Source organism: Camellia sinensis, chromosome 15 (assembly GCF_055761805.1).
Source record: "Camellia sinensis isolate YWXY chromosome 15, ASM5576180v1, whole genome shotgun sequence".
NCBI lineage: Eukaryota > Viridiplantae > Streptophyta > Magnoliopsida > Ericales > Theaceae > Camellia > Camellia sinensis.
The window spans coordinates 35,751,201-35,765,123 of record NC_138975.1 but is presented as its reverse complement, the minus strand read 5'-3'; the positions used below and the strand labels follow the sequence as shown (position 1 = coordinate 35,765,123).

Below are 13,923 nucleotides of genomic sequence, written 5' to 3'. Positions count from 1 at the left end.
GGATAGGCCATGTGTGGATGTACCATGTGTACCATGTGTCCTTCATGGTTAGGTGTGTGTCACATGGTTTATAACAGTTATAAGTCATACTTGTGCCAAAAAATTATTAAAATAACATGTTCTAATACTTATATATCCATAGCAGGTGGCTTAAACATGAACTCATACATATAAATATAAAATTTATTGATAGTTCTATTCAACTGAATCTAGGAAGTCCTTAAGTCATACCTTCTATTGTTAGGGAGCTAAGCTCATTAAAGCTTAAATCCAACGTCTCCAAATTTATCAACACCGTTAATTCTGCACTGAAACAGTTCTTGTGAAGATATGAATAAGATAAGGATGGACAATATATTCTCTTTGGGAGTTCTCATAAAGATAGACATGCCTCGGGTAGGAAAGGGATCTCCTAAGTTGTTGCCTTGAAGAGAAAGGTTTTTGAGAGATATCAATGAACTCAAACATAGAATGATGCTCTTGTTGAACTTGTTTTCTCTGTTGGACTCATATTGTGTGAGATATAACGTCTCTAGCTTTTCCAATCTCGATAAGCTCTCACAGTCTGCAGTAAAAATTAACAACATTTGCTTCATATTTATGTAACTTTCAAGGAATTGATCATGTTTATCATATTATAAGTTAATGACCCATTGAATCGATCAATCTTTTATTGGAGTTATGAGAATGACATTTCATAACCCACTACGATAATTCATTATGTTTATACTTATCACTTGCATAAATAATTTTCATCCCATATTGAAGGAAACAAGAGAGGGAGGGAGAGAGAGAGAGAGAGGAGATTAAGAAGGGCAACCCAATACACGAAGCTTCTGCTAAAATGAGATACAGAGATGGGAGAAATTGCTATAAAAAAAGAAGGGGAGAATAGAGATTATAAGACCTCATCTCGCTAATATTGCTATATGATTGTAAACTAATGCATTATTATTATTATTTTGATCAATTCATATACAATATTACAATGAAATCCAATGAATTACAATGATAATAGTAAAAATTAAATACAAAACAATTAATAGAAAGAAACTTTGAAAGAGGGAGATAGAAAGCCAACAATTATACGGGGAACAATACTCACACGTAGGTAAAAAAATTTAAATCACTAACCTCCTATGATGTATAGAGGTTTTGGCCAAACAGGATACGTGATTGAAATGATTTTGTGATACACCAAAATATTTTACTTTTTTATGGGTACCTAACATTGTTGCAAATATTTTACTTTTTAAGTACATCTAAAAAGTAAAAATAAAAAATGACACAAATTTGAAGAAATTCACTAAAGACAAAACATAAGAAAATAACTAAAACCATTTTTTGATTTTGAAAACTAAACAAAATACTTATATTTGATTATAACTTATTATCTAACAATATTTAATTAAGATTAATTGTAATTAAAATTTAAAAATTTTTAATATTAAATGGTGTCTCTTGTATCCTTAACTTTTGCATTCTTATGATATTGGCAAACAAAATTAGTGTGGAAACCCTTTTCATTTGAGGTAAGGATATGTGAAAATAAGAAGATATTTTGAAAATTTTAAAAATGGTTTTTGTTAAGAAAAAAAGGCCTTGGGCAATATTATTATTATTATTATTGTTGTTGTTGTATTTTGAAAGAGTTTTGATTGACAGTAGATGTCTACAATTCTCTAGTCTGATTTATTTATTTTGTCACTCAGTACGAGAGTATTACTTACAAATATAAAATAGTTAGAAATTATTTTTTACATTCTTTCTACATATTAGAAAAGAAGTGTCAATAAACAAATCCTAACATAAAAAATCTATTCATAAACAAAGCGAAAGTTTTGGGCTTTACAATTCTTAAAATTCAAAAGTGAAAGAATAAGAGATTAAAAAGTATTCACAATTCCCCCCCCCCCAAATTAAATCCGAAGTTATTTTTTCAAACTTGCAATACATGTGTTCTAAGCAATAGATGTGATGTGAGTCCCCAAATATTTGAAATGTCTCTGGCTGTAAAAATAAATATATATATATATATATATATATATAATAGAACTCTGATACATGTTGGGGAGTATTTGAAGAGTGTCGGTGTCCAATTCATAGAGTATGTATCTTTATAAATTGAGCTATCTGATTCAGAATTATGAGAATTAGTCAAATTGCATCAAGATGGAGGTCAAAAGAGAACTTCAAGACCTGCAATATCAGTTTTCACAAGATTGTGAAACATTTACTCATTCTTCTTTCTAGATAATATTGGTTGTTCTTCTTCTAGGCAGTATGCGCCAAATCAGTGATTAGAATGCAATAAGATGGAGAAGATAGTCCATTATTGGTAGTGCATCAAAAACTATTGAGGTTTACCTTGGATGTCATTAAATTGATTATAACTTAGATCCAACCTTTCTAGGTTCCCAAAATAAGCTAATTCTGCACAAAGAAACAACAAAGTGATGAGTTTACAACATAGTAATAACAAGATTAGTAAAAATAATTATGTAATTTTAATTATGATTAACAGTTCTGAACTCCCTGTATAAATAAGAAACACTCATGAATTTTCAGACTCAATTGAAGTTACCCAATTTTATTTGCACGAAGATTAAGCATCTTAAGGGATCTAAGCGCACTCAAAGATAGCAGAATGCTATCATCAAATTCGTTCCATTCAAGATTTAGAGTCTCTAATTTTCTCAAAGTCAACAGCTTTTCAAAACCTTCATGAAAATTTTGATAAAATGAATCATTGGTGTTGAATAAATGTTTCTTACCCAAGTAATTCGTACATATTATATCCTTGATTACATGCAATGCAATAATTAATTGATCAACCAATATTGTAACAAATAATGGCCCACTCCCTCATTTGAACAAATACAATCTTGAAAGTTTGTGCCACAATCGCAAGAGATTCAGTTCTTTTTCTTCTCTATTTTCTTTCCCAAGGAACAAACATTCAATGGGTTTGATGTTATTGCTTGGTGGGGAACTCATTCCAGATATGGTCTGATGTTATTGCTTGGTTGGGAATCAATGGGTTTCCCCTGGCTCTGTAAATGAGTTGCTTCATTGGTGGTTTGGCTTCAAGTTCAGGAAGAAGGAACTCAGGATCTGGAATGTCATTCCTATTGTAGTGGTGTGGTCTTTATGGAGGCTCAGGAATGATTGTTTATTTAGGGGAGCTCAACCAAATTTTGAGGCTTTATCTAAATTAATCCAAGTTAGAGTGGCTTACTGGGTAAAGAACCATCATATTGGCAGCATGTATTCATTTCATGATTTCATCTCCAATTTGGGTCTGATCCGTAGTTGCTTCTGAGGTTGTGGTGTTGGTTAGTGCTGATGGTTTGTGTTGCTATGGCCTGCTACTGGTAGTTGTTCCCTTTGCTGTTGGATTTGGTTTGTTTTTATCAGTGTACATTTAGCAGTGTGTGGTGTGCTGATTTTTTGGGTGGTCTGTTTTTGGAGAAATGTTGTGCTATGGTAGTGGTGTGTTGTTGGTGTGTGCTTCCCTGCTACAGCTGCATTGGTGTTGTTGTTGCTGCTGGTTTTGTTTTGGTGTAACTGTAAGCATGGCAGATGTCTCGGTCTAACTGTAAGGTAGTGGTGTTTTTGCTGCTGTGTGCTATTCTGTTGCAATTGTCTTGGGGTTCTTGCTGTTGCTGGTTTTGTTTTGGTGTGGTGTGCTGGTTTTGGTTTGGTATTAGTCTTTTGTGATGCTGAAGTTGCATTTATCATCTTCTTTCCGAAGGCAATCCCTTTGGATACTTTCTGGCCTATATGGTGGCTGAGGATTGAGTGTGTGTTTAATGGGAAGCAATCTAGGTCGGTGGAGTTAAGTGAATTGGTATAGTGAAGAATTGCAGCCTGGGGTTAAACTGAGTTTATAGATTGTTTTTACTCAGCGCATGAGTTGGTGTCTAATTTGCAGCAGATTTGAAGGTGCTTGGGTTAGTGGGTGTTGGACTTCGGTTTGATTATGGTGGATTTGGAGAACATGGTGGAGTTGAACTCTTGCAACCTGTTTTGATCTGCTGTCTTCTGTTGTGTCATAGGGGAGCTTGCTCTAGTAGCAGAGTCCTGTTGCTTTGCTGTACTGGTTTTGTAATGCTGTTGTAGGTTGATTTGTGTGGTAGTTTTTGCTATTAGGTGTTGTTTATTCCTCTCTGTTTTCCTTGTTTTTCTGTCAATTGGTATCTCACCAATCTTGGGTCAAGTGCTGGTATATGATTGTGCTTCCGTTACGGTGCCAACCTAGTTGGAATTGTTTAGGTTAGCTTTGATGCTCTTTGCACTTTCTTGCTTTGTTGATGTTAGTCATGCATTGTATTTTGATCCTTTCATCAATAAAGTTTTATTTTACTAATCAAAAAATTAAAGGAACAAACATACAAATGCACAAATGCTAGAGGTTGATAAAGAAATGCAAGTTTTACAACTAGTTCTTATTTTGCATTCCTATTTTCTTTTCCAAAATTGTTTGCAGTATATAGTTATATTGGACCAGAGATGTGGTTTTCCTATCAATATCTAGAGGGGTATAGTTGTATTGTTATATTGGACCAGAGATGTGGTACTTAGTGTTAGAGTTCAACACTAACTCTCTCTCTCTCTCTAGAATATTCTCTCTAGAATTTTCTCTAGCTTTCTCTTTGGATATTTCTTCTTAGATTTTGGTTAAAGGAATGTGTGGTTGTGAGAAGCTTGGGTTGCCGCCTTTTATGGAGAATTCTGAAATTTCAAAGTCGGTGGATATAATCGACTCTTGTAGCTATAAATAGGAGATGGGTTTTCTATGTGTGTACTTGTAGTGAGAGAAAGGATAAGTCTTGGTGTGTGAGAGTGAATACAAAAAAGAGCGTGTGAGATATATACATACAAAACGTGTGAGTGAAATAGCATGAGTGAGGCGTGTCAGGTGTCACGAGAGTGTAGTAAAGTCTTGTGTAAGTGATGCCTCATTAGTCTTGACCAAGTCAGCACGTGTGTGCTAGTGATATAGTGTACTATTGTGTGTGTTAGCTGTATATTATTATAGATGTATCTTATCTATTTGTATTGTATCTCTCTCAATCTCTGTCTCCTTCTATGCTTATCTCTATCTTTTCTGTACCTATCTAGGTTTTCTTTCTGCCTATATACACAGGCTTCTTCTATTGTATTATTCATTCAATTCAATATAGAGTTTTTTCTTTCTCTTCTCTCACTACTTTCATAACATCGTATCAGAGCCTTGGATTCTCTCCTAGACTTTTTTTTCTCACGTTTTTTGGCAGTTTGCTTCTGTCCCTGGTTTGTTTCTGCTAGTTTCTACGTATCTAGTTCATCCGTCTTTTCACGTTTGGACTATACCATCCTCTTCGTCTCTTCACGACGAAGCTAACGCCACCAGACTCGCCACCATAGGAACATCCACGCGCCTTCACGCGCTTCCAAACAAGTGGCACGTCGTTCACCCTCGTTCCCACTCTCACCACGCTCCGTACGTGTCGTCTCAGCTGGCCTCCGTCAGCTTCAGCCCCTCAGCTTCCACTTCAGCAGATTCACCCTCGGCTCGCCATCAGCTTCCGCCCCAGCTGATTCCCCATCGGCTTTCGCCCGGTTTCTCTTAGCCGCGTGCTGCTTTCGCCCGGCTTGCCCAGCCATTTGCTTCTTTTTTTAGCTGCTGACGTCAGCTCTCCGTAGCCACTGACGTCAGCCCTAATCAGCCACACACTAGTTGCTGACATCATCCAGCCACAGGGCTGACATCAGCCATACTTGTCCCTAAGGTTTTCCAACCTTCTAAATCTGTTGGTGGCCTCCGTTTTGGCACTTATGGATCGTACAGAGAACATCCAATCTGTTTCTGTTATCCTTGATGGGTCCAATTATGTTAGTTGGGCTCAAGCCCTCTCTAGCTTTATTAAAGGGAAACGCCTTTGGCGGATTATTACTGGTACTCTTTCCAAACCCAACCAAAAGGATGATGAAACGGACTCTGCATTCGATGACCGTCTTGACGAATGGGAAAGTAAGAATTATCAAATTATCACATAGTTCCGGGCTACCTCAGTTCCTTCCATCAACCTTCAATTTGGATGCTTTCAAGATGATGACTCCCTTGCCTCTCCTGCCAAAGCAATTTGGGATTTTTTGAAGGAACGCTATCAGACTACTGGCCATGCTCATCAATATCAACTGTTGCAGACTCTTCATTACATTCGCCAAGCACCTGGCCAGTCTCTCAATGACTTCCTATCCCACATGTCGTCCGTTTGGGACCAGCTCGCTCTTTCTGAACCTCCATGGGCTCATTCTGATGATGCACAGCTATTTATTACTTATCAGAATCATCAACGACTATTACAGCTTCTTATGACTCTTCATAGCACTTTTGAGCCCATGCGTGCTTCTTTGCTTCATCGTTTGCCCTTGCCCACTTTAGAGCAAGCCATTATTGAGCTCCTATTAGAGGAGACTCGTTTCGGAAGTCTCAGATCTCCCGACCTGGATTCTGTTCTTGCTACTCCATCTTCTCAGAGTTCCTCATCTTCACAGCCACTCATATGCAGTTATTATCGCAACCGAGGCCTGCCAGCCAATCATTCTCTTGTTCACTGCCAGGTTCGTGAATGCTTGACTTGTCATAAGACTGCTCCGGGCCATCTCCAAAGCAATTGTCCTCGAGCTCCCTCCACTACTTTATCTAAGAAAAGGGCTTCTCGTTCTGGGTCTCAATCCAAATTTAACCACGGTTCTCACTCTGCTGCTATTGCCTGCAAGGGTTCCTCTGCTCCTTCTTTCTCTATGGATGATGTTGAGTCCATTATCCACCAGGTGCTCAACAAATCGGGTACTCCTCCTTCTACTACTTTTTCAGTAACCTCAAGTAACTCTTCATGGTATTTTGATTCCTCATGCTGTAATCACATGACTTCTGACTCCACTCTATTTTCTTCTTTGTCATCATCCTCTTCTACTCCCACTATACATACTACTGATGGTTCTCATATGCCTGTTAGTCATATTGGCCAAATCTCTATTGCCACAGTGTCTCTTTCTAATGCTTACCATATTCCTTCTCTTAAAATGAACCTTATCTCTGTTGGTCAGTTATGTGAACTTGGTCTAACTATTACCGTTTCTGCTAATGGTTGTTTGGTGCAGGACCCTTAGATGAGACAGATCCATGGGATAGGTCGTAAGCATGGACGCCTGTTCGAGCTTATCCATCCTTGCAGTCTGCACAAATCATCTCCTGTTGCTGCTGCATCTACTATGTCTCCTTTTCATCTTTGGCATTGTCGCTTAGGACATGTCTCTTTTAGTCGTTTAAAAAATTTAGTTTCTAGTGGTCAGTTAGGTCGTGTCTGTCTTGACGATGTCGATTGTTTATCTTGTCAAATTGCTAAACAACTTGCATTACCTTTTAATAAAAGTAATTCTATTTCTACTGCTCCTTTTGATCTTGTGCATTCAGATATTTGGGGAGCTTCCCCCACACCTACCATAGGGGGATCTAGATATTTTGTGATGATGATTTTTCTCGCTATACTTGGCTTTTTCTTCTCAAAAGTCGCTCTGAACTTAAACAGATTTACTATGATTTCTCTGCTATGGTCCACACTCAGTTTTCTTGTACTATTAAGCTTTTTCGTTCTGATAATGCTAAGGAGTACTTGGATTCTGATTTTCTTTCTTTTCTTGGGGCTCATGGTACTCTTTCTCATCGATCTTGTGCAGGCACTTCCCAACAAAATGGACGAGCAGAAAGAAAGCACCGTCATATTCTAGACACTACTCGGGCTTTTCTCCTTTCTTCTTCTTGTCCTGAAAAATTTTGGGGGGAAGCTGCCCTCACTGCCATCCATACCATCAATCGAGTCCCTACCCCTATAATCGCTAACACAACTCCTTACGAGCGTTTGTATGGTTCTCCTCCTGATTATACCACTCTTAAAGTTTTTGGTTCTGCTTGTTTTGTTCTACTTGTTTTTTTCTACTTCAGTTTCATGAACACACTAAACTAGAACCTCATTCTCGTCTTTGTTGTTTTCTGGGGTATGGTATCGAACATAAAGGGTATCGTTGTTGGGATCCTATCTCCAAGCGTCTTCGTATTTCTCGTCATGTGGTCTTCTGGGAACACAAAATGTTCTCCACTCTTTCCAAGTTTCACCTACCACAGTCCACCCACTCACTGGTCTTCACTGATATTTCTATAGATTTGTTTTCTGATGACTTTGATGCAGATTCTGGCCCCATGCTTCCACAGCCGCCTACGCCTATTGTCCATCCTGAGGATCTTGTGTTAGCTGATGGCCCTACGCCTTCTCCGGCTCCAGTGGAGGTTCTTCCGGACCCTATTTCCATTGAGGTTCCTACTCCATCTGAGCGTCATTCTACCCGGGTAAGGCAACCTTCTGTTCTTCTCCGTGATTATATTGTTGGTTCCACTGCTTTTTGCTCTCATGAACCTATTTCTTATCAAGAAGCTTCTTCTAACCCTCTTTGGCAACAAGCTATGACTGATGAACTGCAGGCTTTCGATCAAACTCATACCTGAGATGTGGTTGATCTTCCTCCTGGCAAGTGTACTGTTAGTTGCAAATGGGTTTACAAGATCAAAACTCATTCTGATGGTTCCATTGAGCGTTACAAAGCTCGCCTTGTCACCCGGGGATTTAGTCAAGAATATGGGATTGACTATGAGGAAACATTTGCTTCTGTTGCCCGTCTTACTGCAGTTCGCAACTTACTTGCCGTTGCTACTCCTCGCCACTGGCACATTTCTCAGATGGATGTCAAGAATGCATTTCTCAATGGTGATCTCACTAAGGAAGTTTATATGCAACCTCCTCCTGGTTCTTCTGTTTCCTCAAACAAGGTTTGCAAACTCCGCCATGCTTTATATGGTTTGAAACAACCTCCACGTGCCTGGTTTGCCAAGTTCAGCTCTACCATTCGTGACTTTGGTTTTTTTTTTTTCTCCAGTGCCCATGATTCTGCCTTGTTTATCCGTAAGACGGAGTGTGGTACTATTCTCCTTCTCCTCTATGCGGATGATATGATTATCACTGGAGATGATGCAATGAGTATTTCTAGTCTCAAACAGTTTCTCCATCGCCAGTTTGAGATGAAAGATTTGGGTGCACTTAGCTACTTCCTTGGCTTGGAAATTTCTCAAGATTCCTCTGGTTATTTTCTTACTTAGGCCAAGTATACTTCTGATCTTTTGGCTCGTGGTAGCCTTTCCGATTGCAAGACTGTCACTACTCCAATTGATCCTCAAACTTGTCTTACACCTCTTGACGGCCCCCTATTGTCAGATGCAACTTTATATCGTCAGTTAGTTGGTAGTCTTGTCTATCACACAGTTACTCGTCCAGATATTGCTTATGCTGTTCACATTGTCAGTTAATTTATGACTGCTCCTCGCTCTCCGCACTATGCAGCTCTGGTTCGCATTTTGCACTATCTCAAAGGAACTTTGTTTCATGGTCTTCACTATTCCCCTCACTCTTCTCTACAGCTGCATGCCTTTTCTGATGCCGATTGGGCAGGGGATTTTACAGATCGTCGTTCTACTACTAGGTTCTGCTTCTTCTTGGGCACCTCTCTCATTTCCTGGCGTAGTAAGAAGCAAACCCTTGTTGCTCGTTCTAGTACCAAGGCTGAGTATCGTGCTCTTGCAGACACTACTCAGGAGCTTGTGTGGCTTCGTTGGCTTCTTTCTGACATGGGTGTTTCTCATTCAGCTGCCACTAATCTTTATTGTGACAATCAAAGTGCTATTCAAATTGCCCATAACAATGTCTTCCATGATCGGACCAAGCATATTGAGATCGATTGCCACTTCATACGACATCATGTTACTAGTGGCCATGTTCGTCTTCTTTTTGTTACCTCTGCTGATCAGATCGCCGACCTCTTCACCAAAGCTCATCTTCCAGGCCGCTTTTCTGATCTTCTCTCCAAGCTCAAATTGATATCTGACTTACCACCTTGAGCTTGAGGGGGGGTGTTAGCTGTATATTATTATAGATGTATCTTGTCTATTTTCTCTCAATCTCTATCTCCTTCTATGCTTATCTCTATCTTTTCCGTACCTATCTAGGTTTTCTTTCTGCCTATATATACAGGCTTCTCCTATTGTATTATTCATTCAATTCAATATAGAGTTTCTTCTTTCTCTTCTCTCACTACTTTCATAACAGTGTGTAAGTGGATTGTGTATTTTGTTGCATTATATTTGTGGGTGTACACAATTCAAATTTGACAATCTTTCAAATCCTGCAAAGAGGAGCACAGTCATTACAATTCAAATACAAATTTTTGCAAGTAACAGGAAATACTGTGATCCTTAAAAAGTGAGGAATTTTTGGGCAGAAAGGTCCTTTGGTTTCAGTTCACAAATACAACTTTCTTTCCTCTTTCCTCTTTCCTTTTTCTTTCTTTATTTCTTTCTTCCTTTTTTTTTTTTTTTTTCCTCCTAATTTTCACAACTCACATGGTCGACTAGCCACGAGTCATGAGTTGAGACTATTGAGAATTGGGTTTCATCACTAAGTCAATGCGGAGAAGAGCTTTGTGGGTGTATTTAGATGCACCCATTTCAAATCCCTCTATATGAAGGTAAATGTAAAATAAACATTTTTCTTTCGTTCGTTATCTAGGCAAATTGAAAAAACAAAAATAGGAAATAACTTTTTTTTTCATTTTTTTTTATTTTTATTTTAGATCATCTGTAGAAAAAAAATGTAGTCTTAAGCATCTACCATTATTTGTCAAACTCAAATTTGATGAAAAAGAGAGTCAAAAATGAGTTCCAAGTCCAAGCCTCCAACCATTTCATAAAACCTGTTTCAATATCAATTAAAGGGAGAACTAATTTTTTCATCAAATCAAGGCTCACTCAATTCTTTCATCAAATGCTCAAGGGTCATATTTTTTTTCAATTATGGTTAAGAGTAAGGATTGAAGATGGTTGAAACACTCAATTCTTTAGATTATACCATTGGTGATCATCCTATTAGATCAAGCTTTTAACTGAATTTATACTCAAAATTCATGAAAAAATAAAGAAAGAGTAAGGATTGGAGATTGCCTTATATTAGGTGGTTGCTACATAGCAGGGCCACTCAACCATATAACGATATGTCACGGACTCGCACACGGGCGGAGATTTGAATGATTTGTAACTTAAAAAAGTCACCATCACATTTTTTTTTAAAATGCCAATTATTGTCCATAGAGTTGTAATTTATCTAGGACAACATATATACATTAAAATGTGTAAAAAATGTCCAGAAATAAGTGTTTTAGGATGTGTAAAAAATATATAGATTCTAACTTTTTGATAATTTTCCCCCTTACTACCATGACAGCTCATTAGTTGTTAATATTAGCATGACTTTTTTTTAATGACATGAATCACCTATCCCAAAATCTCTACCCATCCCCCCACCTCACAAGTAGTTTTTGGGAAAGAATCTCACCCCTTATCTAACATAAGACTTGTATAGAAAAAAAAAAAAAATTACGTTTAATATTTTCAGTTAAAAATTATTCTCCATTTAATTTATTTTTCTTCTACTATAGAATGTAGTAATTTTATAAAAGTAAAATATAAACACTTGTTGACTACATAGTAGCTGTTTGCATACCTTCATTGTCAGTCCAACCACTGAAGGAATTGGAAGACAAAGTGAGGCGTTGAAGCTCTTTGAAAGGAAGGAAGAGGGAAGCATTTATAAGCCAAATTCTGAAATCTTCACATAATACATTGTTTACATTATGCACAAAGAGCTCTGTCACGTGCCCCGTGGTGTGATCACACGTGACTCTCTCCCAATCACAGCACTCACTGTGATGATCTGGTTTCTCAACCCAGGTAGGGAGAAGATGGTCTGCATCAGCACCATTGGATTTGAGGAAGTCCTTGAATTCCAATAGACCCCTCCTCTCCCCTTCCAAGCAACCACCAATGTGTCCATTGACCTGAGTCAAAATTATCACTACCCACATAGCGAACTTTCCCAAAACAGACCACCCCATTCTGTGGAACTCTGAGCACAATTTCAAGTCATCAAACATAACTCTTGTATATATAATACTAATCTATATTGTTGTATATATGCATGACATGATCTAACATATTGGGTTTAGTGTGAATGGCAGGTTTCTGGTTGAGTTAATACAAAAATGGATCTTTGTCCTATGTATTTGGATTGTCACTCAGACAATCTCTAGCCGCGTATGCCAGTTGTCTTCTCCATATTTGTTTATACCAATTTCGGATTCATAGTCATCATTACAACAATATAATATCAGTATTATGCCTCAAATTTCCCTTGAATTTTTTAACTAGAAGAATTGACTCAATTTGGAAGTCATAGTCATCCTTACAAGAGCAAAACATCATTATTATGCCTCAAATTTCTCTTGAATTTTTTTTAAAAACTAAAATTGAATCAATTTTCCATTTAATTCTTGGACTTTTCTCTTTTAGGTCAGAAATGAACTAGTGATCTTAAACAATTTACATTGTTAGACATGGTTGGACTGTGTCAAAGCTGTTATAGTTATGTTTGTTTCAGACCCTGGTTGTGCCCAATTTTGCCTTTATCTCACGGCCACATGTCTTCTCTCTCCTCCCTAATTTTTGCTTCTCTCTCATCATCTAACCAGACTTTCGTCAGATTTTGATTAACCAATGCCTAAAATCCAACGATACAGACATTGTAAAAGGGTCTTAATACTCGATACTTCATTATTATCTTTTTTTTTTTTTCTTTTTTTTTTCTTCAGTCTCAGACAAGCAGTTAAGCCAAGCTAATTTGCAAACCACCGTTGTAAAAACAAAATCCAAGGGGGGGGGGGGGGGGGGGAATGAATGAAATGCACAATCTTCATACCCTGTCGTCTGTGGCGAAGAAGTAGAATTCATGTTCGAAGGCGGTGGTCGTCAAGCGGTTTCCGATGGCGAAGGTTGAGATCAAACATCAACCGCCTGTGTTGAACATGAAGAAGGGATTCGCAGCGGAGGCGATGAATCAACCACCGGCACCGGCGAGAGAACGCCTTCTTAGTCCAGAAAAAACGGCAGTGAAAATTTTTGACAAAAACATTATACAAAAATCAACTCACTCAGCCTAGTCCCCTTTTATTTATTTAACTGTTTGGGTAATTTAACTTGACTAAATTAATTCTGTTTGAGCAAAAATTTTGATTTTTTTGGTTTGGATATAATTGTTGTAAGGAAAAAAAAGTAAAAATTTTATGATTTAGATGTGACATTTTTATTTTATTAATTAAATTAGTTATTTTTTCTTTTTATACTAATTTAACCACTTTAGCCGATCCTCAAAAATATCACTTTAGCCCTTCCTAAACAAGGCCTCAATCATTGTAGTTAATATAGGAAAAGATTATGTACACCTTAACTAAATAAGAAAATAACATAATTTCATATTTTTTTAGTCTTGACAAAAAATTAATCAATAAATAAAAAATCATAACCAAACAATGTATGAGACATAAAAGATGTGGTCATAGTTAAAGAAGAAAATAATATAACTTGGAGACGCATATGGTAAGAGGTGTAGATAATAGAATTTCTCTTATAAAAGTGAAATGTTCATATATAAATTTATAAATAAAAAATAGGAGGATTCTTTTTTAAGGCTCGTGATATTAAGATTTTATAATATAAAAGACACACAATATTTCTATAATGTTTAAGGTTCCTTAAATCGATCTGGAGAAAAATTCAATCCAAATCAAAGAATTTCTCTAGTCCAAACTAGAGAAATTCAATCAAAATCAGACAAAAATCAATCAAACTCAAAGAATTTCTCTGGTCCAAACTAGAGAAATTTAATCTAAATCAGAGAAATTCTCAAGTCCAAACAAGAGAAATTCAATCCAAACTAGAGA

General features: G+C 37.3%; 1 long non-coding RNA gene across 1 annotated transcript; it reads right to left on the bottom strand.

Annotated features, from left to right (window-relative positions):
- Positions 1–255: 255 nt before the first annotated feature.
- Positions 256–13,121, bottom strand: LOC145813450 (uncharacterized). Its single transcript, XR_014356531.1, has 3 exons — positions 12,903–13,121; positions 2,368–2,720; positions 256–565 (listed from the first exon to the last, which is right to left on the bottom strand). It is a non-coding gene; the product is annotated as an uncharacterized LOC145813450 (long non-coding RNA).
- Between the last annotated feature and the right edge of the window lie 802 nt (positions 13,122–13,923).